We start from the raw sequence: 26,837 nt of genomic DNA on the forward strand, positions 1-26,837 counted from the left end.
TTTTTAAGAGGCAGGGATTAAAATCTGAATCTCAATTTGGTCAGGAAAAACCTGCAGATCGCTAGCCCCTGAATGGAAGGTGAAGGTATTTATCCGTTTATAATTTAGAATCAAACCCCAGGACCATAACATCACATCCTCTTTCTTTTGCTATCAGTTGGATGCAACAGGAAACTGACGAAGGTACAAGGCAGCTTCCTTTTTGCTCTGACCTGCCTCGTTTCCTCCACAGCTTGCTCTCAGCGTATTGTAAAGAAAAATCATGAAATGCCAGTCAGTTTCCTCCAGTTGGATCAAGCCTGGACCAGGAAGGAAAAACAAATTTCTAAGATTAGTCAATTTCCCTTTGCAGCAGAAAGTTTCTCCTGGGTCTTGCTTATCATCCTTCTCTTTGCAATGTTTCTCCTTCACACCTCAGGTTTTCATCACAGAAAGGAGAAATACTTTGGCAAACTGAGCAACACATGTTACATAATTGTTACAGACTCTCTTGGATCGGTTCATGGGAAACTTACCCATATACAACTGCTTATTTGATAAGCTTCTAATTCTCTTTTGATCCTATCAAACTCACTAGTATAAAGGGGAGGAACGAGTTCACCTGATAATTCTAACTGATAGACCCAGTAGCTGAATAATTTTTCTCCTGTCTCAGTGTGACTTGCAAGGCACCGTTTCCATGGAGAACATTTATGCAGAGTTAACAAGCAACTCAAATTAGTTTAGAGAAAGAGACAGGGTTGAGCTACTTCAAAGAGCCAGAAGTTATGTCTGGTGTCTTAACAGGTAGGTAGCTTGCACTGTGCAGGGTTTGAAAGAGCGATTTCTGCCGAAAAATACCTGTTAAGAGTCTGGCTGGTTTATTCTGCAAAAATAATTCAACCTGAAAGTGGGAGTTTCCAGCAAATTAGCTTCTCAGTGAATTTAACAATGCAGAATAACAATACTGTATTGAATCACATTGAATGAGTGTATTAATTTAGCAGATGGACCATTCTGCCTTATCACATTTTATTTCCTATTATTTTAACGTAGTTGCTTTTAATTTCCTTTGGAAAATATTCCTAATTTCAATACTTCAGTAGTTATTCTTTAACTAATACATCTGTCAACTTTCCTTTTATCTGTATGTATGATTTTTAATATTTATGCTCCTCTACCTAAGTTATAATTGTGATTGCTAAAATTCATATTGTGATTAAAAACAAAAACACAGCTTTGAAATATGGATGTTGCATAAGCAGATTGTAAAAATAAATAAGGTAAGAATCCAAGGTTTCACTTTAATAGCGTTTGGAGCAGCCAATGTAATAAGCATCTGACAATCAACAGATTTGCGGGGGCTGTGGCATTCTTTTTTATTTATTTATTTTCTTTTTTTTCTCCAGGGGATGAATTATCTCTTACTTAAAAGACTTGCTAATATACCACAGAACCCTTAAAACAACCTGATGCATCGACCAGCAGAGACATTATTAAACCAACAAACCAACAGACTTGCACACAAACCAGGAATCTAATAATCTTTACCAGGAGATCTGTAGACATTTTCTTAGCAGTCAGAAAAACTGCGTAGCTTTTGTTTTCTTAGGTAAATCACATCTCCAAGGTAGCGAATACATTCCCAAATCTTAAACTTAAATTAAATTTGTAAACTATTTTACTGAATCAATAAAATATTCTCCATTATCATTATTCATAGACATCATGAGGTCCCATTGTAATAGTGGGTTCTTGGTGATTTTGCTTCAACAAAATTTGGGACAAAAATAGGGCATTGTGATTAATGTTGGAAGAATTTCAGCTGATCTTATCTCTCCAGTCACTTGAATGTGTTTTGCATTTGCAGAGTGACCTATGAATATTTTACAGGCGCACTTCAGTGGGGCTGCGGAAACTGCGATGCCTCAGATCTGCCCTGCCCCTCTTCCAATCCGCTTGGCTTTCTCGGCTGCTGGCACTGACTCCGTCCTTCAGAAGCCTCCTGTGTGCTAGAAACGCTCTCAGCACCTGCTTCCCGGTGAGCCGGCTGCGCTGATTGTCCAAGGTGGCCCTGGCCAACTGGGCCAGGAGTCCGAGGGCAGGGTAAAGGATGGGGAGCCCGAGGAGACAGAAAGGCAAGGTGTAAAGAGGAAAAGCTTGTGTAGCAAAAGGAAAGAACCAATGGGCTCCAATCTGAGTTGAATGGCTGTACGCTATGGGGACAGGGCACCTTGCCTAACCTCCCTCTGCCTCACTTTTCTCATCTGTAAAATGGACCAATGATGATGCTTAGACTTGTTGTGACAGCTGAAGGTATTAATACAAGGAAAGCAGTTTGAATAGCAGCTGGCATATGCGCAGTGCCATATGCGTTTTCTATTATTATTCTAAGGGACTCGTCAGAAACGTGGAAGACAGAAGTGGAAGAGAGGCTCCAGGGGGTGTTACTAGACCCACGGCAGATCTGCCGTCGGCTCAAAGACCAGACCTCTCCAGGGAGCCATAGCCAGGTGGGACTCTTCGTGATCAGGATGTTAGGAGCTGGAGGTGGACGGGCTGGAAATCAGCGTGACGCCCCCTCTGGTCCACGCAGCAGCCTCCCCTCCCTGACCCAAGCCGTCCCCTTCCCTGTCTCCGTCAGCTGTGGGCTTGAAGCAGCAGGAAGCAGACGTGGGAGCACTTGCTCCTCTGGCGTCTGAACAGACTTCTTGCCAAGCAGAGGCACGGTGCTCCCGGCTGCCCCGAGCCAGCCCCCCACCCCTGCGCTCTCCTCCCTGCTCCCCTCGGCCACCAGGCAAACAGTTGGTGGACCTGTGGGTTTACGGTGGTTAAAATTACCAGCGTAGAGTAACATTGTTTTCTTCCTCTTTATCACCTGTGTTTTGGCCTTTTTCTCCATCTGATTTTGTTTCTTTAGCAACATGAATCGCACACGCTAATGGGGTCCGGTGTGATATTTCTATGTAGGCGTACAGGGTGCTTTGATCAAATCCAAAGACCTTTTCCAGCCCTCAGTCCTTCTCAACCTCTGGTAATCGCCGTTGGCTATTTTTTTTAGCTACCACATACGAGAGAGAACATGTGATATTGTCTTTTGGTGTCTGGCTTATTTCACTGGATATAATATTCTCCAGTTATATTCATTTTGCTGCAAATAACATAATTTCATTCTTCTTAATGGCTGAGTGATATTCCTTTGTGTGTATATATAATATTTCCTTTATCCATTTATCTGCTGATGGACATCTAGTTTCATTCCATGTCTTAGCTATTGTGAGTAGAGTCACAATAAATATGGGTACAACAAATAGGTGGGTAGTTGGATCATATGATATATATATATATATATATATATATATATATATATATATATGCTTCGGTTCTATTGTCCATTGAATTAATATTGTTAAAATGTCTGTACTATCCAATGTGATTTATAGATTCAATGTAATCCCCCAAAAAATACCAGAACTAGAAAATAAATCTTCACTGGACTAGAAAAGAAATCTTAAAATTCATATGGAAACCCCAAAATAGCCAAAGCAATAGCCAAAATGATCTTGAATTAAAAGAACGAGGCTGGAGGCAGCCCCACAATGTGTGATTCTGGATGTAATGCAGAGCCATAGTAATGAAAGCAACATGGTGTTGGCACAGAAGCAGACACAAAGACCAGAATAGCGATCCCAGATATAAACCAGCACATCCACAACCAGTGGATTTTCGACAGCAGTGCCAAAAACATACGTCATAGAAAGACAAAATTTTCAGTATTTTGGGAAAACTAGATATCCACATGTAAAAGACTAAAACTTGATTCCTGATCCTCACCTTACATAAAAACTAGTTCAGAATGTGAGACCTAAAACTAAGAAGGATTTGGAGAAATGTACAGGGGAACCATTCCAAGACACTGGTGTAGGCAACAAGCTTTTGGATAGCAGCTCCTGGCTTTAACAGGAAAAGGTGATGTTGGGTTAAAAGCTTATGATTTAGCTTTAGGATGGATAAAAATTATATTTACAGACAATGGAGAAGTGGGAGAATCTCTCTGGGACCAACCTTCTTCAGGAAATTGTGATTTTGGTGGGTGTGGTGGCGAAGGGTACTGAGACTTCAAAGTTCCCTCCAATCTGAACATCCCATTTTGGGTTAGGATTGCCAGCCCTCAGGACAGGCGGCCTCTTTTTGGTAGCACTTCCCTGTTTAGCTCCTCCTGTTCTGGCTTTTCATACTAAGAAAATTTGATTTCAAACGACTCTTACATTGTCCACTAAAGTGTATGTGATCAGTATCTCCTTCCTTTGGGAACTGAGTTATAATGAACTAGTATTGAACTGTAGTTAACTTCGTTAAAGTGACATAAAGATTAATATAGCATCTCTCATGGGAACAGATTTTACTGCTATGATGAGAATATGACCTTCCTAAAAGGGACGTAAAGCTTAGCAACACTGCATAATGTAGAGGAGATGTCTGGGGGTAAGTAAACCTTCAGTGCTCTGTAACTGAGTAATGTAGTAATGGCTTTAATTGTACAATGTATTCAACCATTTAGTTTTCTTGTAGTAGACTATGAAAGTAAACATTGTTGTTGGTGGTAAATGACCTAGTATAATATTCAAGAAATAGATTTTAGGCTCAGAAAACACTTTCAAAACAATCTAGGTTACACCCCTTTCTATCCATATGACTACTAGCTAATCCTCAGTTTTATAATTTATAATCATTGTGAAAAGTATTAAAATTAATTTATTATTATTATTATTGCTGCTCTAGAAATTAAACTCAGGGCCTTGTGCTTACTGGGCAAGTCTCTACTACTGAGCTCCATTCTCAGCCTTAGTGACAATCATTTTAAGTAACTAAATATGTGTAAGATGCTGGCACATGATGAGCCCAGCAAAGGGCTGTGGCTTTAACTCAGTGGCATAAGCGTCTGCCTGGCAAGCTCAAGGTCATGAGTTCAATCCTTGGTACTGCAAAAAAAAAAAAAAAAAAAAAAAAAAAGAGCCCAACAAATAGAAGTTACTGTTCTCACCATTATTATAATCTTGAATATGGCCAACTGGTTTATTTTTGCCCTTCCTCTCAAGCTAAAAATTACTCTATATTTTAAAAATAGTGTGGCTAGCACTTATTTAATTTACATTACTTTTCAGGGTGTTCTTCATCTTAACTCAGAATATATTCAAGAAAGAGTTGGTGAATATGAATAAATTTTAGTCCATAGCAGCTACTTAGCCAAGGACACTGCTCCTGCCTTCCCTGCTGATTGAAATTTGGCAGAGAAAGGGGTTTAACAGTGGTAGAGTATCCAGGGATGTCGCTCGCTGGGTGGCTCGACATTTGCCCGGTAAGCGCAAGGTTGTGAGTTCAATTCCTAGTACAAAATAACAAAACAAAGCAAAAAACCCCAAAACAAACAAACAAAAAACAGTGGCAGAGTAAAGACCAGTAGTAAAATACAATCATTGAGACACCTGGAAAATAACAACTTAGGGAAGAGAAAAAAGAAACAGAGCTCTGGGAATCAAGAAAGAGCCAATAGGAAGAGGACTAGAAGCCACAGAGAAACTCGAGAAACGGAAGACCGTGCAGAGAAAGGAACAAGACAGTGTGGGACACTAACCTCGGTCCCAGGGAGGAGGTGCTGTCCCTGCCCACACAAGGCAAGCCGAGGGGTCAGCAGCCCGGCACAGAACAGTGGATGGCAGCGCTGGCCCCAGCAAAGCCCAGGTACTGTCAGCTGCGGTACAGCCTGGAGCTCTAATCTGAAAATGACTCCTTCCACATGGCAGTTGTGAGTGGGAAGAAATCAACTGCGGGGTCCGCCATCCTGGGGAGTGTATGATCAAAGGCTATTTGTGGGAGAGTCTTATTTTTATGTATTTATTTGATTTATTATTACTATTATTATTATTAATGTGTCTTTTTGAGACAGGGTTTTGCTATGTAGTTCAGACTGGCCTTGAATTCCCTTTGTAGCCAAGGCTGGTCTCCAACTCCAGCGATCCTCCTGCCTCAGCCTCCTGAGTGCTAGGATTACTGGCATGCACCACCACATCCAGCAAGAGATTCATTGTTTAAGACCGAGCTACTCTGAGAATTAGAAATTATAGAGCGAATATGTTCTGACCTCTGAGGTCACCCTTCCACAGTGACTAGATGGGGCAGGCCACAGGAGATAGTGACAGAGGATGCGGGGACTAGGGGACAAGACTGCCTGAGACCTTGGAGCAGCGGTGTTCTGGGACAGTCCCACCCCGTGTGATGAGAAGGCAGGCCCTCAGTGTTCAATGAGCAGGCTGGGGCCGAGGGTATCGATGTTAACTCTGTGAAACTGCTTGGTCTCCCTCACTGCCTTCTTCAGCCCAAAGCTCAGCCATCTGTTTGCCTTTTCCATTGGCCGACATGGTCAGGGGTACTCGTCAGCTTGGACACTTGCCACAGGCTGGGGCGTATGAATGGAGGGGCTTTTGGAGCCAGGGGGCACCTCATGAACCCCCAGGGCACAGTGTTAGCTTGTCTATCTCACAGGAAGGCGCAAGGACTAAGAGGCAGTGGAGCAAACACAGCGGTAAGGCAGACACCACACCATGGACAGTGGTGCCCAGCAAGGTGGTGCAGGGTCAGCATTCCCACAGCAAAAAGGGGACATGGAAACAAAATAGACCCTGGTTGGGACTCACCATTGTCACTCTTACCCAGCAGATTCCACTATCACAGGCTCTAGAAGGAAACCCCTCACTCAAACAGATAGAGAAGCTTTTGGGCTACTCCTCTCTTTTTGAATGTTTTCTTTTTGGAATTTGTTTTAGTGTCTTTTTTATTTTTCTATTTTGCTCTTCACTGTTTAATTTTTCGTTTCTTTTTCTTATTTGCCTTTTTTTGTTACTTTTACCTAATTCTAAATTGTTTTGTTCTTCTTTTTTTTTGGGTTGAGGTGGGTACTGGGAATTGAACTCAGGACCTTGCACTTGCCAAGCAGGTGCTGTGCCCCTGACCTGTATCCCCAGCCCCTTTCATTCTTAAATTGCATTTTAAATCTCACTTTCTACCTTCATCTTCCTTTTTTTCTTTCAAATTTTACTGCTTTTGCTTTCCAGTTGCTTTAATACAACTGAGCATTACTTTTTATCCATTTAGTTAACTTAATGCTGTAATTGCTGAATTCTTTTCTGACTGATGGAACGATTGTTCCTTTTAGTAGATATTTACTGTATGTCAACATTTGGTTTGTCTGTGTGTCTACATTAATTTTTTTTTTATCTTGTTATCTTCAAAATAGCTGCTCATACTATCAGACATAATAAAATCAAACAAAACAAAACAATAAAACCAAACCAAGCAAAACAATGAAAATGTTACAGGACTTCAGAACAAGATAGTAGGAAATTAACAATGGCTACCATAATGTCTCTTGTTATCTTCAAAATAGCTGACCAGATCATAAGACATAAGCATGTAAAATTGACCAGACAGTATAAGAATTAAGTTGTTTCTTTACTTCAGTTATTATCTTTTCAGAAATTTCAGATGTGTTTCTTCTAATTTTTACTATGTCTGTGTCACCTGAACTTATTCTGTGTGAGCTGGAGGTCAGAGATTCCATTTTGCTCCTTCATCTTAGCATTTTCCTGTGTTCCTCTGAGTCAGCCCATTGCTGCATCCTGGATGCTTCCTGCATTGACTGTCAGTTCCTCAGTGTAGTGGATTGGACTAGATAACCAAGTTCCTCTGATTTGGGGTTCCTGGAGTGGTGGAGGGGCATGAGGTAATGGTTCACTTATGCTCCCCTGATGGCAGTGGGTCCTTGGGGTCTGGCTTCTTTTCTGGGTCCATGCTGGGCTCACTGGATTTCTCTGGGCTGCTTGCACAGAGCCTTGGGGCATGGGTTCTTGTCCAGGCTGGTGCTGGCCTCAATGGATCTGTCTGAGATGCTGGCTCATGGCCTTAGAGAGTGGCTTCTTCTTTTTTTATTTTATTTAAAAGGAAAAAGAGAAAAACACAGAACAAAACAAAGTGGTGTAAGGGTACACGTAATACAGAACTACAAAAAAAAAAAAAAGACAGTAAGAAATCACCAGTTAATAGATTACATATTATCATCTTAGAAATAGTTGCCCAAATCACAGTATCAAAGAATACAAAGTGGACATTCAAGCAGTGAGACTGCAAACAGTTGTGTTCAATGATCCAACCAAAAACATTAATATGGTCAGCTATTTAACACCTCTAAACACACTTGCTGTTGTATCCTTTAGAGCTCTTTTTTTCCCTCTCTTTTTTACAACAGAATCTACACATTTTGGGTTTTATTACTCCTTAGTTCTTATTACTTTTTTGGGGGGGAGAGAATAAAGTCAAATATGGCAAAACAAAGCTGTCAGTCAAAACCAAGGATAGACATAGTACATGATGTAAAACAGAGTACAAGGTTATCAACAATGGTTATCAACGATGTCTCTTGTTTCCTTAAAAAGAATTGTCTATCTCATTAGATATTATAAAGTTGAACAAAATAGTAGAGAACAAGACCAATAAAACTTAGGCATTGTAAACATTACAGGACTTCCAAAGGAGACAATGTCAAACCAGCATGGGCATCTTAGTGAATCGTATTGCCTTCAAAGTAGTTGCCTATACCCTCAAACTTGATACTATCATACAGAATGGAACAGAGTCTAATCAGTCAAAACAAGATCATGGGAGTATTACAGGACTTCAAAACAAGTTAATACGAAATCAAAAAAAGTTACTATTATACCTCCTGCTAATTTTTTAAATTTTTCCCCTTAATTAAAACAAACATAAGAAATAACTAAATAATTTTTTTTAAAGAATAAGGGAGAGATTGAGATAAAACAGGACATAACAATATAACAATACAGGTCAAAGCATGACTGTTTCAGCAACCTAGTGCTTCACTACCAAATAACCCGACTTAATAGTAGTTACCATAGTGTCTGTCTTTTTCCTTGAAATATTTGAATAAAATGTCATATAATATAGCTTCAAATATTTCTTTTTTTTAATTTTTTTTTAATTTTATTTAAGGAGAAAAGAAAAAAAAGCAGGGAAAGGGTACAAGTTATACAGATTTACAGAAAAAAAAATGAACAGTAGGAAATCACTAGTTAATGGATTACATATTGTCATCTTAGAAATAATTGTTCAAGTCACAAAATTAAAGCTTGTAAAGTGAACATTCCATCAATGATACTGCAATCAGTTCTGTTCATTGATCCAATAAAACTCTGTGATATCATTTTCTATCTTACACACTTAAATATACATGCAGTTATATAGTTTGGAGCACTTTCTTTTCCTCTCTTTTGTACAATGACTATTACACATTTTGGGTTTCATTTCTCCCACGGTTCTTATTACTTTTTTGGAAGAGAGTAAAACCAAATGTGACATAACAGAACAGAATTGGTCAAGTCAAAAGGGTGTACATAATAGATAATGTAAAAACATAATACAAGGTGATCAACAATGGTTACTATAATGCCTCCCGCTATCTCTAATAGAATTGCCTATATCGTTAGTTATAATACAATTGAACAGAACAGTAAAGAATAAAACCGACAAAACTAAAACATTGGAGACATTGTAGGTCTTCAAAAGTAGATAAAAGTCAACAAAAATGGGCGTCATAATGAATCTCATTATCTTCACTGCTGATGCCTAAACTTTCGAACCTGATACTATCCAGCAAAACAGAATAGGGGAACATCAGTTAAAAACCAGATGGTGAGAGTAATACAGGGCTTTAAATCAAGGTAATGAAAAGTCAAAGTGGGTTACTATAATATATCCTGCTATTTTTTCCTTTAATTAAAAGGATAAAGATAAAAAAGTAAATAATGGAGTGGAGATTGAGATAAAAGAGGGCATAACAACAAAACAGCACAGATCAAAACATAACCATTTAAGCAGAATAGTGTTTCACCACCAGATAATCCTAACCTAAAAGTAGTTACCATATTGTCTCTTTCTTTGAAATCCTTGAGTACAACTTCGTATACTGTAGCATTAAGTATATCAAAACAATGTAAAACCATTCAAGAGAATGACAACATTACAGAGTATTTAGAATCGACTAACAGAAAATGAATAATGGTTTCTGTATAATCTCCTTGTCTTTACAAGGTTTTTGCTTATACTATCATACATAATAAAATCCAGTAAGATACAACCTATTTAGACCATTGGAGACAGAAGGACAAAAGCTAGATAAGACTTCAAAACAAGATGATACTAAATCAGTATTACCTATTAAGATGTCATTTTCTCCAAAATAGCTGTTCCTATCATTCAATCTTCTCTGCCTCATTTCTGTTGAGCTCTTTTTCTGTCAGTAGCTGTCAGTTTGTCTTCTTCATTTTGTTCTCTGCTCCATTCGTTGTGGCCTCTCTGCCATTATTTCTGGATTCTTTGTATTTTTCTTTTTTTAGAATATCCTGCAATACTCTCTGTAGAGTTGAATTGGTGGTTGCAAATTCCCCCAGTTCCTCTTTATCCTGGAAGCACCTTGTTTTTCCATCAATTTCCAGGGACAGTTGTGCAGGATATCTCAATCTTGGCTGGAGATTATTATCTTTCAAAGCTTGAATTATTTCCCCCCATGCTCTTCGTGATTTGATGGTTTGTGCAGAGAAATCTGCTGTAATTCTGATGGGTGTTCCCTTGTAAGTGGTCTGTTTCTTGTCTCTGACAGCTTTTAGTATTCTGTTCTTGTATTGAATTTCTGGAATTTTTATTATTATATGCCTGGGTGTTGCTCTGTTTGGGTTGTAGGTAGCTGGGGTCCTGTATGCCTCATACATCTGAGCATCTTTACCTTTTGCTAAATTAGGAAAATTCTCCTGGATTATTTCTGTGAGTAGCTTTTGTAGTTCACTTGTTTGTGTCCCTACTTCCTCTTTTATGTTCTTAATCCTTAAGTTATGGATCCTCTTATCATCTTCTTGTCTTTGTATTATTGCTGTTTGTTTCTTTGTTATTTTTAAGAAGTTTTTCATTTCATTCTCCCATATTACAAGTCTGCCCTCCAGTTCAGATAGTCTGTCCTTAGTTTCTTTCAAGCTGTTATGCCAGTCTTCGATAGACTTCTTAGTTTCTTGGTAGTCCCTTTGAACCTGTTTCACGTATTCTATGCTTTCTCTGTTTTCTCCATCAAACAATTCTCCCCTTTTTTTCTGTTCTTCCATTCCACCGCCTGTTTTTTCTTGGGTGGTACTTGGCATTTCTCTAACTATTCTGCATACTTCTAGCTTCAGGTCATTGATAACTTCATTCCTGAATTGGTCTATGAGGCTCTCTATATGGTGCCTTATGTATATTGGTGCGGTGTCTGCTATTGCCTGTTTCTCAGAATTGGGGTCCGAGGAGCCTTTCTTGTTGCTGCCTCTTCCCATGCTGCCTCTTCTTCTCTGTTGCTTATATATGCAAGCTTATATAAGAGGCCCAGCTTCTCTCCCAGTCAGCCACAGCCTGATCGAATTGCGCCAGTTAGGTGTTCCCGCTCACCGCTGCGCACCAGGGAGTTACGGACCAGGCAGCCTACGCGTCTCCCCTCCCGGCCACCGTCAGGCTCTGGGATCTGGGTTGGGACAGCCTACCAGGTCCGCCGGCAGCGTCACGCAGGCCAGGCACTTTTCACCAATCTCGCCCGAGAGGGGGATGTGTGGCTGGAGTCGCAACCGTGCCCTGCTCCCGCAGGACTGCTCGGACCCAGAAAGTCCTCCGCTGGAGTCAAACTGTGGTAGAGTGTCAGCTTCTCTCACTCACCTCACCACAAGTCAGTGCACGCCTCCCTGCCGTTCGCAGATTGCCGTTCTCAGAGCTTCTGCGCGTCTCTCTCCTTGCCGAGCCACTGTAGAAGCAGCCAGCCGCCGCGCGGTGGGAAATCCAAATCGCGGCTTACAATGGCGCGGGGTCCAGCCTCCACACCAAGGCTTTTCTGTTCCTGTTTTAGCACCAGGAATGCATTCCAAGTTGGTTTCTCTCAGCCCAGTTCGTTCCTGAGTCAGCGGAGCATATCTCCACCTGCTTATGTCTCCTTAGTCCGCACCATTCCTGGCTTCTGAGCCGAGTCTTTCAGAGAGCCTCCGGTAGTTGCTGTTATCTGTCCGCCATGTTCTCCCGGAAGTCATGTCTACATTAATTTTGCAAATCTCTTTTTAAGGATGGCATAGTCATAGATATGATTAGATTTTATGCTATGCCAATAACCAGTTTATCTTAGACTCTATTATAATTGCTGATTTATTTTCTGTTAGTGGTGGCATAATTGCTGCTTTTAACTGGTTTTTATTGAGTGCAATTATCTGGTTTGTCTTTGTGTTGTAAACATTGCTGTGGTTTGTTTTCTCCTCTCTGAGTGGTGCTTGGGATCAAACCTCTAGGAAAAATGTGGGGCACTAAATGAGCCTCAAGTATTATGCTGAATAGGTTGAAGAGGAATATAAACACCAAAATATAACCAGATCTAGGTTATACTAGTATCACAGGAAGGCAGAACTTAACTAAAGAGAACTCTGCAAAGTGACAGTCACTTTGAATCTTCAGTGCATGGCACAAAAGCCACAGAAACTTAGAAAGGATGGCAACAAGATGTCGCCTCAAACCCTGATCTAAAAGCTGACTGCATGGACACTAAAGTAGATGAAGCAATAGGCAAAGAACTCAAAAATCAAGTGGTTAAAATGTTTGAAAAACAAAAGAGCAAACATGTAAGACAATGCACAAGATGTCTGAGTTCAAAAAGAATTTAAACAGATATGAATTTTATTAATAAAATGTTTGATGAGCTCAAAAAAGAAACAAACAATACATTAATTGAGGTAAGTGAGGCTATACAAGCCCTAGAAGGCCACTTTGGTAAAGAATTACAAAGTATAAGAAAGAAGTAAGCAGAAATGGGTCATGTGAAAAATTCTGTGGAAAACGTGGGGAGCAGACCTGACTGATGTGAGGACCAAGTGTCAGAAACAGAAGACAAGGAGGATCTAGAAGGTGATGAGCTCAGTGGCACCCTAAAAACAACAAGTCACTGTGCAAGACAGATCCAAGAACTGCTAGATGACTCAAAAACAAAATAAGACAAAACAAAAACCCATCAGAATTCAGAAATAAAAAAACATTAGAAGACAACTCAACAGGTATCAAAAACTTACTGAAATTATAGCAGAAAAATTTCCAAATCTAGGAAGAGATTTCAATATTCACGTACAAAAGAAACTTAAATAGCTATAGACAATAAAGGACCTCTCCACAGCCATCATAGTTAAAAATTCTAGAAATTTAGCAAAAGTAAAGACTATTAAAGGCTGTTAGAGGAAAACAGCAAATAACCTATAAAGACAGGCCCATCAGAATAACTGGATTTCTTACACAAGTCTTAAAGGCCAGAAGAGATTGGAGCAAAGTTTTTAAGCCCTAAAAGAATATCAACCCAGACTTTTACATCCTGCAAAATTAACCTTCTAAATTGATGGAGAAGTAAAGACTTTCATTGACAAAAAAAATCCTAAGAAATACATAATCATTATACAAGTATTGCAGGAAATATTGAACTTAAAGGACCAATAGACAGCAATACAATCCTGATGGGGGGCTTCAATATCCCACTCCACAGTTAGATCAATCAACTGGATAAAAATATCAAGAAAGAAAGAAACATCAGAGCTAAAACACACAATTAACTGACTTAAGTATCTTGACTATTTCATCCAACAAAAACAAGATACAGAGCACACAAAATGTTTTCCAAAATAGGACATATTTTAGGCCACAATGCATGCTTAAATAAATACAAAATAATTTAAATAATCCCCTGTACACTATTACATCATAGCAGAATGAAGCCAGAAATCAACACAAAAGAAGCCTCAGAAAATATGCAAACATATAGAGATTAAATAAATACACTATTGAATAAATCATAGAATCACAGAAGAAATCAGGAGAGAAATAAAAAATTTCCCATAGTCAAGTGACAATAGAAACACAATATATTAAAACTTATGGGTTTTGAAAGCATTTATAAGACAAAAGTTCGTACCTGTAAATGCATGTATACATTAAAAAAAAGACTGATCCCAAATAAATAACCTAAGTATGCATCTCAAGGTACAAGAGTATTGCAAAATTATATGTACAGAATTTTACCATTTAATTAAAATAAAAATATAAAAATATGTTTGTGGATTGATGCATATTCACATAAAACAAAAAATATTTTTTAACTAAAGACAAGAACAATCCAAATCTGAAACTAATGGAAAAATCTATCAATATCAGAGCAAACATTAACGAAACTGAGACAAAAAACATACAAAGGAGGGGTGACAGCTTAAACGGTTGTTTGAGAGAATGGGAAGGGGTTCTGGGGCAGGGGAGGCAGGAGGGAGAGAGGGAAGGGGATGCAAAAAGTGAAGATGTGACATGTAGGGGGGTGGGGGGGGCGTTTAAAACGTGTTACAGTGCTGAGGGTTTAGCTGAGCTGCATGGCACCTGCCTGGCAAGCACACAGTCCTGAGCTTAATTCCCAGCACAAAAATAAGTAAATAAAATAAAATAAAATAAAACAAAATGTGTTAAGTGTGTGCACCAACCCCCTACAATGAATGTTATTATGTACTGCAAACACTAATAAATTTTTAAGAATCATGTGATACAGATATGTACCAATTCCCCCCAATCAATGGGTTTACTATGTATCACAAACATATACCAATCTTTAAAAAAAATTGAGAAAAAAACAAGACAAAGAAGAAATTTGGCAGAATATTCTCCTTTATTGGTTTTCACAAAGTTACATTCCAGAGCGAGCTTGTTTCAGAGCTTTATTTTAGTGTCCCTGGGTTATAAGATGTTTTTTCTCCCTTTTTTGTTTTGCTTTTTTTTTTTTTTTTTTTTTTTTTTTGGTGTGTGTTTTTGAGACGAGGTCTCGCTATGCAGTTCAGGCTGGCCCTGAGCTCACTTTGTAGCCCAGGCTGGTCTCAACTTGCAACAATCCTCCTGCATCAGCCTCCTGAGCGCTGGGATTACAGGCATGTGCCACCACTTCTGGTTTATAAAGTGTTCCTAAGGGATGGGCAGATCATTTTTAAAATACCTTGACAGGTAAACTGAGTGGCTCTTAACTGGTTTGGCTTTGACCATCTTGCTGGACAAGATAATCAGTAATGTCCCTGGGTAATCAGTGTCAAATCAGAAAAATCCTTCCTTGCTCTAAAGACACCATCAGTATGAAATTGCTACAAAACATATTTTTCATAATGTATTTTTAATTTTATATAAACATGTATGAATCCATGGACATATGTTTTATATTTTAGTTTTAATTAAATGGTAAAATTTTGTATATATTATTTTTCAATACTATGATCAGAGGGTTATCCACATTAATAGATTTCTTTTGTGTATTCATTTATTGTTGTCTGTGGTCCATTTTATGCCCTGTTTTGAACGTTAAGAAGGACTAGGTGAGTTTTTAAGTGACAAGAAAAAGTTTCTACCACATTGGTCATATAGGTAATTTCCAAGCTATTATAAATAATGCTGTGATGAACGTTGACATATTCTATATCTCCTGGTGCTTGTGTGGGATAGTTTTCCTAGGGAATGTGTTGATAATTCATATTTTCAATTTTACCAGCTATCACCAATTTTTCTTTTAAATGGTCACACAAATCAAACTCTAGCTGTATTGTTTTTCTACGCATTCTTAACACTTGGTATTAGAGTTCATTAAAAACATCTGATGGAACAGGGGAGCTGAGCAAAGGGCGCAGTTGGGGCTGGGAATTTAGCTCAGCAGCATAAGCGCCTGCCTTGCAAGCAGGCAGTCGTGAGTTCGATCCCTGGTACCGATAAAAACGAAAAAGAAAAAAAAAAAAAAAAGTGTGCAGTTGTGATAGAGTAGTAGGAATACAAGCCAGGATGCCTGGGCGGAGAGAGAGGAGGAGATAACGGGATCAAAGCACGTAGTGGATATAAATTACTCTTGCACTAAGCTCAGTCACAGAGAGGGAGGTAGAACCATTGGGTAGAATTGGTGGGGCAACTGTGTTACAGCTAGAGAGTCCTAAGTTGTTGGAAACAAGGCAGCGGAGAATGTGCTGGAGACAGAGTGGGAAAAAGTAACAAATTTCTGGGGCAAATTTCTATGGGGTTTAAAATTTCAGAGGTGAGGCATTGTCGGGTGATAAGGGGATGGCAAGCATAGGAGTTGGTATTGAAGGGTAAGCGAGCTCTTTGATATTCAAGAACCCAAGGCACTCTAAAACTTCAAAGGAGCCAAACAGGATTAGTTATGTGTTGCAGTCAGGCTTTGCAAGGAAAAAGATTTAATATAGGACACATAATTTATAGAATTATTTTATAGTAGTTACCCAAAGAGTCAAACACAAAATGTGCAGGAAATCTGTCCATACACTGAAGACCCCAAAGAATCCAGCCGAGGGACTTGGATCCCATGGCAATGCCATGCATGAGCCCAGCTGAAGACCTATGACCCATGACAATGTCTCATGCAAGTCTGTTTCACAGATCTGCTCTGGGAAGGCCCAAAGGTCAGCAGTGGAAGCTGGAAAGTCTGTGCCAGCAGGATGAAGGATCTGTGCCAGCAGCGTGAAGGATCTGTGCCAGCAGGCTGAGGGTTCTGCACTAGAACCAGAAAGCGATGTGCAAAATAAAGGACCAGCACACTCCTGAAAAGTACCACAGCCATCCTCAAGGCCAGGGAAGTCCTGAGGTTCTCAGACGGTAACAGCTGAGTGTGTATCAGTAAGCCGGCGTGACAAGCTTCTCCTGGAGACTGAACAGCACACATTTCCCCTCCAGGGCCATCAAGTGATGCTCAAAATAAGGACCAGACCTCCCCCAATGTGAACCACAGCCATTCTCAGTGACAACAAGGGCCTGAGCTCTGTCAGTGAGAACAACCAAGCATTAAAGAAGCTCCACAAGCTCCTCCAGGAGAACCCACGACAACATGAGAACCAACAACATCTCTTTTTTCTCTCCAGTAGTCCCTTTTATGTAGCTGGCCAAGGATTGGGAGTGGGGTGACATTGACTGTGGGGTGCCCTGTAGACCTGTGAGAGCTAGAAAAAGCAGTGGGTTTTCTAGTTTCCAACTTTCTGCTAAGTTGGAAAGAATCAAGGGAGGAAAGTAGAGATATTAATCAATAAGAGTTATCACTTTTCTGTCTCAAGGTTCTGGTTTATGAGCTGTGGGCCTTTTTAGAATTTAATCCTTCTAATTAGACATTATTAAGTATTAACAGTGATTTTTCCTCATAACAAATGATAAAAATTTATCCATTCTTCCACCAAAATTTCTTCCCATTTTGTTTGTCTTACATTTCTATTTGTTCCAGGACCAGAAGATCATTTTTATTTCTTTGTTTGTTTGTTTGGTACCGAGGATGGAACTCAGGACCTTGTGCTTGCTAGGCAGGCGCTTAGGTTATTGAGCTAAATTCGGGACATTTCTACTTCTTTAGAATATGAATTCTTGCTTAAGAATAGAGAATAGTTACCTCTTGGCAAGTTCAGAAATGTCTCTTATTTCTCCTTCTTTTTCTTAATACTGCATTTTTAAAAATCTCTTGAATGAAAAAGTTTTCACTTTTGAAAATGTGTTAGCCTTAATGTAGAATAATTTATTTTGCTGAACATAGGGGTGCTGTGGATAACCTCACCACTGGCTTCATTCAAAATCTCTTGGCCGGTGAGTCAGTCGAGATGGAAATGTCAATTTATTTGAACAGATGAGTCAACGCTATGTTAGAGGTGAAAAGCACAATTTACCAAATGAGCATGTACGTGATAGAAGAAAAGTCCTTTGAAAAATAACCATGACAGACAGATCAGAGTTCATAGCAGATCGCAACAATTTTTAAAGACTTCCTTTAAAACTGAAATAATAATTTTTCAAAACTATGGGTACAGAGCACTTAGGTAAAATCTACATAAAACAATCATTTATAGCCATACAATATGATTTTGATGGTTTCACTCTTCTGCTTCTAAAGACACTTAGGCCATGAGACGTAGTGAACAGGACGCTGGGATAAGATACTTGGCCCGGCCTTATCACTAATCAACCTAATTAGCTGTGAGAGCAGGTTGGTAACTTGATCTCACTGCAATTCCTTTCCTTGCAAAATGATGGGATTGGCCTCAGCTTCTTTCTGATCAAAAATAATAGAATAATGTGGGGGCATGTACTGTGAAGGGACATTCTATTATGCACCTGCAGTGGACCTGTTATGGTGCGTGTCTAGGGGTCATGTGGAAACCTGCAGGACACTTCATGCATTTACACTAGATTGCCATCTCCATCTCTAGATTCAAAAAGCAGTGAGAGGTACTAGGTGACTGGTTGTATGGAGGATTGGCTATTAGGCTGCGATGGCCTATGCAATGATCACTTAGACCACAAGCACATCAGGATGCCCAAGTTTACAAGGGAAAAACAACTTAACAAATGTCTAGCTCATGACCATTAGCTGAGCAACTGAGCTAACCTTTCCTTCCTCTTCAAAATCCCACAGCCACGACAGAGAAGTAATAAAGAAGGATTCAGCCCCAAACAGCTCTGGTAAGCCTGGAAAGGAGCTGCTGTTTGACACAAGGGCTTTAGCTCTGGACCCAGTTGCTGCCTTATACCTGAGTTGCTTGGTGCTCTTTGGGTCTTTCAGCTTTTGGATAAGTTACTTAACCTTTCTCTGTCTTCATTTCCGTATCTGGAAAATGGAGATGGCAGGAACCACCTCATAGCATTGCTGTGAAGATTAATGCCAGAGCTTTGAATAGTGCCTGACACAATTTTCATCTTTTACTGATAATTATTATTACAGGTGATATTACAGGTACAATCATAGAATTAATATTGAGTATTAAAGCAGATAGGGTCAGGCATGGATGATAACACATACCAGGGATTTAAAAATGTATGCTTCTATTTAGGTGAAAGATAATAGCTCTGATGACCCCTGATAAAGAAACCTAAGAGAGGAAGGGGCAGCCAGCCAGCAGGATAATTAATTACAGCAACACAGAGTAACCGGATCAGTCGTTTATTCTCCAGGTGCCTGGTGTAGCCTTTGCCCCCAGGTTAAAGCTATGAATTCTGCTTGCTAAATTAACTGTGATATTTGCTGCGAGATCCTGCCAAGGTGATTGCTGGAACCAGAGAGAGAATTAGGCAGTGTTCCTGCTAATTTCCATCTGTTGTGAGAAAAATAAAAATGTAGCTTGTTGTCTAAATGGGGAGACTTTCAAGCAAAAGAAAGTGTGCTAATAATTGTGCCAGGACAAGAAGGGGGCAACCTCTGGCCATTCCCAGTAAGTCAGTTCATGATTTCACCTGGTCATTGGGACGGAGAAGAACGAGAAGCCTGCTTTGCCACAGTCTCCAGCCCTCCCTGGACACCGCGGCTGTTGCCAAGAAAGCAAGAAATTTCACGAACTGAAACACTCCAGCTACCAACTAGGTCAATCTAAGTATGAAATTGACTGTGAATAGGTAAACAGGAAGTCCCAAACATTTGCCAGGAGCCAACAGTATGAAAGCACGACACTACACTGTAGAAACAAAAGGCATTTCCTGGGAGGAAACAAAAATTAATGCAGAAAACACAAAGATCCATATGGATTTATTATATCCATAAAACAAGAAGAGGTTGCTTTTTTTAAAGCAGCAAACTGAATTCTGGGAAATTTTAAAAAAAGATCGTTTCTCTTTTAAAGGTTACATGATTGAACAAATCAAAATAAAGGACATCCTGTTAAATTTTAAGAATTTCTAATGCATACAAAATATTGAATGGGACATATTTATGCTAATTAGCTTCTTGTTTATCTGAGATAAGTTATAAATATATAAACTATATACTTCTTTTAATTATATTTCTATGGCTCTGCTTAATAATTCTACGTTAGAATTTGCATATGAATCAGGGAAATAAATCTATTGCAAATAGGAAGAGCATAAAGAGATTGAAGGGGGAGGATGTAAAAAGGGAACGTAAGAATTACAATGTGTGGGGCTGGGAATTAGCTCAGCGGAATAAGCACCTGCCTTGCAAGCAGGCAGTCGTGAGTTTGATCCCTGGTACCAATAAAAAAAAAAAGTTAATAATAATAAAAAAAGAATTACGATATGTTATGTACGTGTACCAACTTCCCATGTTGACTATAAACACTGTGTTCTGCAAACATGTGCGCTGTTGTAGTAACTGTGTATATTGCCTTTGTATAACAGGTTCTCCAAGAGTCACATCCAAGTCACTTCATTGTTTTGTTCATTACAGATTCATTTATGGGAAAACGGACTCGGCATTAATATCATGAGCCAATATTCTGAACCCATATCGGTCTCTTGAGAATTACTTTTCAAATTTGATGTGTTAAAACATACAATGTACCAATTATTTCATAGCACATCTTGCTTTTCTAGTCTTTGGGATTGCTATAATCAACAATTTTTTCAACAGAAAGCACTGTTACCTATTTTTATTCCCTTTTTCAGTTGGGGATGGTGACTTCATTTGCTGCCATGCTAAAAGAGTAGGCATATTTATGTAAAAGAATAGACTTCCTCACAAGCTGAAATCTATTCCAAGAAATACTTACAGCAGAGATCATGATAATTACCCATTTTTAAATTGGAATTTCTTTCCCGTCTCTAAGTCATATTTTTCTGTTTATGAACAGCCTTGACACTTAAATATTTCATTGGTTCTTTATTTTTTTATAACATGTATAACAAGCTCTTTTATGTAATAGAGTATTTCAGCGAGAAGACACAAAGTCAGGAGACTTATGCTCGTATATGGTATAGAATGTCATTATAACTTCTGTCTCCATTGTTTATCTTATTCCTCTGAACTTCTTTAAGCCAAAGTTATTTTATGACTTTCTTTGGTACTAGCTGAGGAAATGATCCATCTCTTATGCTGAGCTGTTTGTATCTACAGATTTGTATCTCGATTTTCCACCACCTTTTGCTATTGAGGGTCTGAGGGGATACAGATAACATCAAAATGAGTTTTTCCTCGTTTAATAAAAGCCCACTGTTTATAAAATTCACCACAAAAATTGACATTGGGGTTGTGACATTTCAAACTCTAAAACATATACAAATAAAAATAATAGCCGTGACGGAAAGATGGCAAAGATTGAATTTGATAATCCCACAGCAGTGGGACAGCAGTGTCAGCAGTTCTGTGAGTTCAGATAGAAGCCCATAAATAGGAGGGTTGAATGGGTTGAGAATTTATGAGCTAACACTATGAACTGAACTACATAGCTAATGCAAAAAAAATATATGTATATATATATTTTTTAAAGTATATTTTTAACTTGTCTTCAAGGGACAACTTGTAAAGCACAGCAGCCTCCCCCAACAGCTCTGAACACCCCCCTCTTCCCCCGCCCACCTGTGCAGCACTGGGGGTTGAACTCCGGGATTTTGCTGCTTCTTTATTTTTTATATTTGAGACACAGTTGCAGTAAACTACACTGGGGATATAGCTCAGTAGCAGAACATTTGCCTACCATGCATAAAGCCCCAGATTCAATCCTCAGTACCACGAAATAAATCCTGCCAAATTGAGTCTTATATGGGGTTTGGGGAAACTTAGCATTCAGACATTGGTGGGTTTGTCATAGCTACCCTGGACTGATCTACTGGCAAGTGTCAGGAATATATATCAAACTCATGACCTTGTGCTTGCCAGGAAGATGCTGTGCCACTGAGATAGATCCCTGGCCCAGGATTACATTTTCACATGCTTTTCCCATTGCAAAAAGTATGCACAAGACAGCAAAAATAAGAAGCAATAACATCACAACAATGTAGTATTACAATCTATGGTTATGGTTGGAAACTTTCTAACTTTTTTTAGTTCACCACAGAAACTGATAGACAAACCAAACTGAAGATAAGTAAGCATTTGGTAGATTAGACAAGAACAATCCACACATAGAGTATGTCCAATAGTGCGCACAAGATAAATTTCTGCCAGTGGGATAAATGTCAAGTGAGGAGTCAGTCCCAATATCTTTTCAGGTGTAACAATTCTAAATTTAAAGCAATGTATCAAGATTTTAATCTGAAAGAAAAATTCACAATTTTTTCTCTATTTTGAAGCTTTTTGCACTTCTGGATTACAAGCTCTCTCTTTTTTTTAATGGTCAGAGACAAACAAAGGAGAAAATATATTTAGACACACAGTATTCCAAATGTGCAATGGGCCGAGTGTGGTGGCACAAGCCCGTAACCCCAGCACTTGGGAGACTGAGGTAGGAGGATCGCTGTGGGTTCAGATCCTGCCTCCTGGGCTACGCACCGAGTTCAAGGCCATCCTGAAGAACACAGTGAGATCCCGTCTCACAACAACAGCAACAGCAATAAATCAAAATGTTCAGTGTCGCATACCTGCCTATTTGAAAGATCCTCTAAAAAAATTAATGATTGTATTATGTATAACTTTAAAAAGACAGCCTTGGCAAAATAAAATTCGTATCTTTTGGGGAATAAAAGTGATCTAAAAGATTTTTTTTAAAGGTAGACAACTTGATTCAGTAATTATAGACAAAGTGGAATCTTTCTCCGCCAAAAGTGGGATTTTCAGCTTTTTAGAGAAGTATCATATTTAGCTTTGTTAAACATAGAAAAAGATGAAATTTGTGAACTTTGTCTTACAGAGTAGGATATTCCTCGTAAAATATTGTGTGCACATTAGAGGATATAAACACCCATTAAACGACCTCTTCTATGAAAATATGCACAAAAATATTAAATGAGAAATAACTCTTATTGCTAGATATTAACATACGTTGCAGGACCAAGAAGCAGTTACATAAAATGCAAGTGGATTTTAGTATTTAGGGAATATATTAATATGATGCATTGTATTACGGAAAGAATATCTTATGTTATCTAAATAGCAAGGGGGAAGGTACCTATTTGGATAAAATTCAAGATCTCTTTGACTCAATCACACAACAAACCCCATTTTTATGACAATCATATGGATAAAAATAGAGATTTCTATAACTTAATAAAAAGCATTTATCAGTAATCACTATGAAATACTATCTTTGATAGTTAATTACCTGATATTTTATTTAAATGAAAGAATAGGGAAAGGAAAGCTTTGTTAGTTATTAATATTATTTCAAGATCCTTATCAGCAAAGTAATTAAAAGAAGAAAATGAGGAGCTATTCAGATAGGGAAGGAAGAGGGGAAGTATCTTGTTTTTTGTTTTTTTTGTGTGGTTTTTTTTTTTTTGGTACGTGGGATCAAACTCATGACCTCGAGCTTGCCCGGCAGGCACTTGTGCCGCTGAGCTAAATCCCCGGCCCAAGGCTAAGGGTCTTTATTGCTATAAGAATGCAAGAATCAAAACCAGTGAGCCAATGTGTGGACAAAATTTTGTAAGGTGATAGAAGTCAGACTCACAAAAGCAAGTATTCTATGTACAACAATAAATAGAAAAACTTAATGGAAAAGAGATCACAGCCACAATACAACAAAAGTCTAAAACATGTGGAAATAAACTAAACAAATGTTTGGTGTCTGTAAAGAAAACAAGAGAACATTACAGGAGGCTATATAACAAAAACCAGAATAAATGGAATTTTTCCCAGGTGTGCAAACAGTATTTTCCGCTTTTCTTAACCTAATCTATAAATAAAATATCATCCAAATTAATATCTGGATTTTATTAAATGTTCTTTGGCAATGCATCATTTTTATATTAGCTAAGATGAATTCCCAAACCTCATGCTAATGAAGGTTTCTTCCTTACCTCATCTGTCCATGGAAGGGTTCCTGGTCAGGATGACTTCCTTAAGATGATTCTGGACACCAGGTATCTTCCATTCTGTCATTCTGGAACTCTTAAGGTCTCGCCATAATATATGAAAGGGAACTTTCCCTTATACAGTGTGTGTGTGTGTGTGTGTGTGTGTGTGTGTGTGTGTGTGCATGTAAATTGTAGAGAAGGGGTGCTTTACTCCTTTGTGTTTCACGTTTGGGTTTGTAATTTTTTGTATGATATAAAGTAGGATTGGATGGATGGCCAATTGTCCAATTCTTCTGGGCAAAATATCCATCCCCTACGTATTCTAAATGATAATCTTTTTAGATACTTAATTTCCATATATAGATACTTAACCTAAAAAGATATATATCTTACTTTTTACGATGCTAATCTTTTTTTTGTTGTTGTCATATAGCCATCTATTGTTATCTGGCTTTTTTTTTTAAATTTTATTTAAGGAGAAAAAGAAAAAAAAAGCAGAGAAAGGGTACAAGTTATACATAATTTCAGAAAAATAATACACAGTAGGAAATCACTAGTTAATGGATTACATATGTCATCTTAGAAACATTTGTTCAAGTTACAAAATTAAAGCTTATATAGTGGACATTCAAACAGTGAGACCAAGCAGTTCTGTTCAGTGATCCAACAAAACTCAGTAATATCGTTGTCTATCTTATACACTTAAATATACATGGGTATATCATTTAGAGCACTTTCTTTTCCTCTCTTTTGTACAATGACTATTACACATTTTGGGTTTTATTGCTCCCACAGTTCTTATTACTTTTTTTGGGAGACAGTAAAACCAAATGTGACATAACAGAACAGAGTCGGTCAAATCAAAAGGGTGGACATAATAGATAATGTAAAAACATAATACAAGGTGATCAACAATGGTTACCATAATGCCTCCCACTATCTCTAATAGAATTGCCTATATCATCAGTTATAATAAAATTGAACAAAACAGTAAAGAACGAAACTAACAAAACCAAAACATTGGAGACATTACAGGTCTTCAAAAGTAGATAATAGTCAACCAGAATGGGCGTCATAATGAATCCCACTATCTTCACAGCTGTTGCCTATACTTTCGAACCTGGTACTATCAAGCAAAACAGAATAGAGGAACATCAGTCAAAACAAGATGGTGAGAGCAATACAGGGCTTCAAATCAAGTTAATGGTAAATCAAAGTGGGTTACTATAATATATCCTGCTATTTTAAAATTTATTTTTCCCTTAATTAAAAGGATAAAAATAAAAAAGTAAATAATAACATGGAGATTGAGATAAAAGAGGGCATAACAACAAAACAGTGCAGAAAAAAACATAACCATTTAAGCAAGATAGTGTTTTACCACAAGATAATCCCAACATAAAAGTAGTTATCATATTGTCTCTTTCCTTGAAATCTTTGAATATAACTTTGTATACTGTAGCATCAAATATATCAAAACAATGTAAAACCATTCAAGAGAATGACAGTATTACAGGGTATTTAGAATCAACTAACAGAAAATGAACAATGGTTTCTGTATAATGTCCTTGTCTATAAAAGTTTTTGTTTATACTATCACATATAATAAAATCCAATAAGATACAACATGCTAAGACCAATGGAGACAGAAGAGCAAAAGCTTGATGAGACTTCAAAACAAGATGATACTAAACCAGCATTACCTATTATGACGTCATTTTCTTCAAAATACCTGTTCCTATCATCCAGTCTTCTCTGCCTCATTTCTGTTGAGCTCTTTTTCTGTCATTAGTTGTCAGTTTGTCTTCACTTTGTTTTCTGCTCCATTCATTGTGGCCTCTCTGCCACTATTTCTGGAATCTTCGTATTTTTCTTTTTTAGAATATCCTGCAGTATTCTCTGTAGAGTTGAATTGGTGGTTGCATATTCCCCTAGTTCCTCTTTATCCTGGAAGCACCTTGCTTTTCCATCAATTTCCAGGGATAGTTGTGCAGGATATTTCAATCTTGGCTGGAGGTTATTATCTTTCAAAGCTTGAATTATTTCCCCCCATGCTCTTCGTGATTTGACGGTTTGTGCCAAGAAATCTGCTGTAATTCTGATGGGTGTTCCCTTGTAAGTGATCTGTTTCTTGTCTCTGATGGCTTTTAATAGTCTGTTCTTATATTGGATTTCTGGTATTTTGATTATTATATGCCTGGGTGTAGCTCTGTTTGGGTTGTAGGTGGCTGGGGTCCTGAATGCTTCATACATCCGAGTATCTTTACCTTTTGCTAAATTAGGAAAATTCTCCTGGATTATTTCTGCGAGTAGCTTTTGTAGTTCATTTGTTTGTGTCCCTATTTCTTCTTTTATGTTCTTAATTCTTAAGTTATAGATCCTCTTATCATCTTCTAGTCTTTGTATTATTGCTGTTTGTTTCTTTGTTATTTTTAAGAAGTTTTTCATTTCATGCTCCCATATTACAAATCTGGCCTCCAGTTCAGATAATCTATCCTTAGTTTCTTTCAAGCTGTTATGCCAGTTTTCGATAGAGTTTTTAGTTTCCTGGTAATCTCTTTGAACCTGCTTCACGTATTCTATGCTTTCTCTATTTTCTCCATCAAACAATTCTCCCCTCTTTTTCTGTTCTTCCATTCCACCATCTGTTTTTTCTTGGGTGGTGCTTAGCATTTCTCTTACTATTCTGCTTATTTCTAGCTTCAGGTCATTAATAACTTCATTCCTAAACTCATCTATGAGGCTCTGGAGATAGCGCTTTATGTCTATTGGTGCTGTGTCTGCTGTTGCCTGTTTCTCAGGATTGGCGGCTGAGGGGCCTTTCTTGTTGCTCCCTCTTCCCATATTCTTTGTTCCTTATATATGCAAGCATATATAGGAGGCCCAGCTTCCTTCCTTGTTGGCCACAGTCTGATTGAATTGTGCCGGCTAGGTGTTCCCGCCCACCGCGGCGCACCAGGGAGTTACGGACCAGGCAGCCTATGCGGGCCCGCCCCTCCGGGTCTCCTTCAGGC

The 26,837-nt window shown here is 38.4% G+C and overlaps 1 protein-coding gene across 1 annotated transcript in view; it reads left to right on the forward strand.

Annotated features, from left to right (window-relative positions):
* The first annotated feature begins 1,880 nt into the window (after positions 1-1,880).
* Cfap54 (cilia and flagella associated protein 54) overlaps positions 1,881-26,837 on the forward strand; it is a 346,516-nt gene continuing 321,559 nt past the window's right edge. The window contains exon 1 of the mRNA XM_063255344.1: positions 1,881-2,020. The gene's annotated coding sequence lies outside the window, so the exon portion shown is untranslated. The remainder of the gene's footprint in view (positions 2,021-26,837) is intronic.

The sequence above is a fragment of the Cavia porcellus genome, unplaced genomic scaffold (assembly GCF_034190915.1).
Source record: "Cavia porcellus strain 051 isolate PalLab524CR breed Dunkin Hartley unplaced genomic scaffold, mCavPor4.1 scaffold_8, whole genome shotgun sequence".
Lineage (NCBI taxonomy): Eukaryota > Metazoa > Chordata > Mammalia > Rodentia > Caviidae > Cavia > Cavia porcellus.